The sequence below is a fragment of the Leucoraja erinacea genome, chromosome 3 (genome assembly GCF_028641065.1).
Source record: "Leucoraja erinacea ecotype New England chromosome 3, Leri_hhj_1, whole genome shotgun sequence".
Taxonomy (NCBI): Eukaryota; Metazoa; Chordata; class Chondrichthyes; order Rajiformes; family Rajidae; genus Leucoraja; species Leucoraja erinaceus.
The window spans coordinates 59,097,753-59,102,813 of record NC_073379.1 but is presented as its reverse complement, the minus strand read 5'-3'; the positions used below and the strand labels follow the sequence as shown (position 1 = coordinate 59,102,813).

At 39.7% G+C, this 5,061-nt stretch overlaps 1 pseudogene; it reads left to right on the top strand.

Moving 5' to 3' along the window:
- Positions 1-230: 230 nt before the first annotated feature.
- Positions 231-372, top strand: LOC129695984 (U6atac minor spliceosomal RNA; annotated as a pseudogene).
- Positions 373-5,061: the final 4,689 nt, after the last annotated feature.

The window sequence follows — 5,061 nt, the reverse complement described above, 5'->3', positions numbered from 1 at the left end:
AGGAAGCAAAAGCTGTCGGACCAATCGAGGTACCAACGACGAGCAAAGCTTCATCGTTGCAGCAACAACACACCCCACAGCTCCATTGGCAGTAAGCAGTTCACTGAAGTTGGTGGCAGCATAAAAGCTGGGCTGAGGTCTTCAATCCGAGACCCAAGTCGGGCTACACGTTGGTAATATTTACACTTGTTTTTTGTACAAATGATAATGATAACATGTGTTTAGTTTATGTGTTGTATGAAAGTATCATTTCCCTTGATGAGGATGGAAGGGGCCCTGGTGGCCTCACAACACACACATGGTTGTGGCATCTAACTATGTAAAACTGCCCAATACCAGGGTTCCAAGCACAGAATTGGACCAGGTTTGTCTTTACAGGCAAGCTCAGAATTATGTCCAGAGTTGTCTTTCGAGGCAGGCTCAGTATTATGGCCAGGATTGGCTTTCAGGACAGGCTCGGAAATCGGGCCAGAGTTGTTGCTCGAGCAGGTACGGAATTCGCAGGCATGGCCTGTTCATTGTGAAAAAGATGCAGAATGTCGTTTAACTCGCATGTGCAGTATACATTTTTTCCGAATAGGAAACTTTGCATCTGATTTCCTTAGGATGCTCCCATTTACAGAGATCACCGGAGACATTTGAAATTTATCTGGAAAAAGGCAATGATAAAAACATTGCAAAATGGGTTAACTTCAGTTCCCAGGTTATTTACCAGATTATTAAAACCGATGCTTGGACTGCTCAGAGCTCAAAAACATTTGTTATGTCTTGTCTGGAGGATATTCTAATGCTGTATGTTGCTAAAATTAACTGTTTCAGCCTCAAACTATGTTTAAGAAAATTAAGGTGATACCAACTAGACTTGTTCATCATTGGGATTTACCTTTAACTATTAATTAGCCTGTGACTCCGCCCTGGGGGAGGAGATTGGAATTAATAGGAGCCTACCAAAGTCATAATGGTGGACAAACAATATTCAGCATTGCCCCAGTAGTCTGGTCAGTAAAATTTCAGTTAAATTATAAACTGATGGGGCTCTAAGGTGGAAAATTATGAATGTCATCTCTAGTTCTGCGATGGAGGAGATTTGCATGAGTTAACAATTATTCAGTTATTGGTATCAACTACCTATAGACATTAGGTGCATTCTATAGGTTAAAGGGTTATTGAGCGAATATGTATAATCTGCATGCACAACATTGAGTTGATACACTATGGTGGTGGCATATGTTAGTCACATGGGTGCAATCAAGTCAGAATATCCTGTAATAATTTACCTAATCTCATTTTGCATTAGAGTATCATCACGTACAATCAATGACAACACAAAATGGGTATTGGATCATTAAGTATTTAATGAAATTATGGCTCGATGGAACACCGAATATCGATAAGTTTGTTTACAAGCTCATTTACCGGTTGCAAAATATGTGGCATAACAGTGGCGAAAGATACATTCTCGTTTCAAGGAGAAGGAAGTTATCTTTATCTCATTCCATTTTGCCTCATCAGTCGGGTCTTGCAATAAAGTCAGCAAGATCCCGATTTAGGTTGGCATTCTGTCTGACTAGCCTCTGCAGTCATTATTCCCGATTTCATCGGGAATAATAATACAACCTTTTACAGTTATTCTAAACGTAAAACTTTGCTGGTTCAGCCTGTGGTCCAGGAAACTAGCCAATGCATGATAAAATCAATTTATTGTCATAGATTCTGAGTAGACTGCTCTTGCGGCTCGGATTGTCAGACCGATCCATATGTGTGCTCACTGCAGAGTGCAGGGATAGCACCAAAAATGAAAAGCATTGCATTTCCTCTTCAGGAGATGCGAAGCGTTTTGTTTGAATGCTAATGTTACATCTTATATGGTACAGATAACTGACATCTTGGAGTTTGTTTCAAATGGGTCTTTGACAATAAATTAAGTTAAAGACCATTAACTGTGCCCAATGTGTCTTCCCATCATCTTTGCTGCAGCAAACGGGACACACTCTGATCCAGAGTTTATAAAGGATATCTTTCACACAAGTTCTCCCAGGACAAGCACAGGGGGCTCCAGCTACATCCTTAGCTTTGGCTCGGCTCTCATAAGGTAGTTATCCTCATTGCGCTGGTCTCAGCGCAACGGATTCAGTCACTACATATTGTGACTGGACAGGATGGTTACATCTGCAAATAATATTATATTTTAATGTTTAGTTAAGCAGAGCAGACGTGAGGTCTCAAATTAGTTTCATGGCATACCCCATGGACCTTCGGTTGTGTATAGTCACACATATACAACAATACGTCAAGGTCATGAAGAGCCTTAGAGGCTCTAAACTAGCAATGTTTGTAATTACGCAAACTTTATAAAAAGATATTGGTTCAGACCATCTCCAGGAGGTTAAAACGGGGTTTGGCTCATGCAGGAGTAGATACTGATATGTTTCGAGTCTCACTCCACCAGGGCTGCTACAACATCAGCAGCAAAGGTTATGTACGTTCCACTGGACCACATCCTGGCGACTGCAGGATGGTCGAACGAACAAACTTTCTGAACATTTCATAATAACCTATTGCCAGTTACGATGAGCGATTACGTGCCCACCGCTCCCTACCCTCTCTTATAAAGATCACTCGGTAGTTCTAGTCTTCTCTAGGTCTTACTATGTTACTTCGACTGCTGTTATCTGTGATTTCACACAACTGCTTTGAAGATTGATGCGCATGTGGACTGGAGGGGCTTCTTCACGTAATCGCTCATCGTAACTCCTCATAAAATAAAGATCAAACTTCACACTGGTAAGTTCTCGTTTAATCTTACTAGTTTAGTTTAGTTTAGTTTAGAGTTACAGCACGGAAACAGGCCCTTCGGCCCACCAATTCTGCACCAACCAGCAATCCCTGCACATTAACACTATCCGAGAGACTAGGGACATTTACAATTATACTAAGCCAATTAGCCTACAAACCTGTTAATCTTTGGAGTGTGGGAGGAAACTGGAGTTTCCCAGAGAAAACCCACACAGGTCACAGGGAGAACATTCAAATTCCATACAGACAGCACCTGTAGTCAGGATCGAACCAGGGTTCTGGCGTTGTAAGACGGCAACTCGTGCCATCCAATGCAATAGAATTTCACTATAGGATTGCAAAATGCAAATGCTACTCCATCTTACCTTTTGTGCAACTGGTCAAAGGATTACATTTTAAAAGACATTTCTTTCTGTTCATAAAAAAAAAACTATTTTTAAGGTCGCCTTGCAGTGCTTGGACCAGTCTCCATGAAATTATCATTTTTTTGCTCTTTTATTTGTGGATAATAGTGAAAAAACAAAATGGAGATTCTGTTGACTATCAATGATTGTCTTCAAATGGAACCATCGCAACAAAACGAGAGACATAAATGCACAACATTTGGCATCCTTGACCCATGTAAATCAGCATAAATGGTATCAGGTACAAAAGACAGACGTGGGAACAAAGAAATAAAACGTTAACTGACATATTAACCAAAAATGAAATGAAATGTGTTGGAAATCACAGAAGTAAAATGTACATAATTTTATGAAAGTGGGGCATTATTGTTAACTGAGATTATAAGGCACTTTGCATGCAATACCTTTGTTCTCCTTTTTATGTTATTACAAAATCACTACAGGCAGTCGTCAACAGCTTTCTGGTGTACTAGCTGAGAAGGTTTGCCTAATTATGCCACACACTGACAAACAGCATGAAAGAAAGGGCAAATACATCAACATCCAAATCTTAAATGACCTAGGACTACCACCCACTGGTGTGCTGCTTCTACACTGGGATGTTGTAGTGTAGGAGGAGAAATGTCAAGTTACTTCGATGAAGATACTTCATGATGCCAATAATCTGAAAGTTTTTTTTTGGCGTATATGTATATGCATGCTTTCTCTGGGCCCAGAATCTAACTAAAGTGTCTTTTCACTATCTTGGAAAGGGAATTGAAAATATAAAGAGCAATAACAATAGAGTAATTCTTCTTGTCGAGTCCACATTACAAGAAAATAGAAAATTTTCAGCCAGAGTTGAACACACTTCAGGGCATCTGCATACAATGGCTTCTAGTGCTTCTTGTGTGTAGTGGTGGAAAGATTGGTGGAAATAGGGCCACGACATAAATGCTCTTTCCTTGGCCTGTGAAGCTATAAGGATTATGACATTATAAATTACTGCCTTTTTCAATTTTAAACTTCTGAAATCTCGGAATGAAAACACAATTATGTTAACAATCGCAACCTACTCACAATGTAACTGACTGAATGTTGTAAAAAAACACTCATGTGGAATGTGAGACTTCTAGTCATAGTCATAGAATCATAGAGTGATACAGTGTGGAAACAGGCTCTTTGGCCTAACTTTCCCACACTGGACAACATGTCTCAGCCACACTAGTCCCACCTGCCTGCGCTTGATCCATATCCCTCCAAACTTGTCCTATCCATTGTTAGACATCTAACTTTTGCAATATGATGCATGACTGATTGTTTCAGAATGAAATATCCTTTAAAAAAATATTTTACAAACCTTTATGAAGAAAATGTGTCTGTTGAACTAATAGTGCCAGATTGATTGATTGAAAGATATGGAATGGAAACAAGTCCTGCAGCACACAGGGTTCACACCGACTATTGATCACCTGTTCTTACTTATTCTATTCCTATCCTACTTTTACATCAACTTCCTACATGCCAGGATCATTTTTAAAGAGGCCAATTAGCCCACAAATCAAAGTCTTTTTGATATAGGTGGAAACTGGAGCACCTGGAGAAAACCCATGCGGTGATAGGAAGAATGTGCAAAGTTGACACAGATATCATCTGAAGTTAGGATTTAATCCATGTCTCTGGTGCTGTGAGAAGGCAGTTCTACCATCTGTTCCCCTGTTGCCCCTTGATCTGAGACATTACTGAGTCGCATTAGATTGACAGGACTTTCATTTACATCATGTTTCCATATCTCAGTTTTTGATAAAGTTTAAGATCATGGACAGTTATTTCTCCAATAAACTTTCTTTAAAATAAAACAAACTTGAGCTTGAAACTCAGA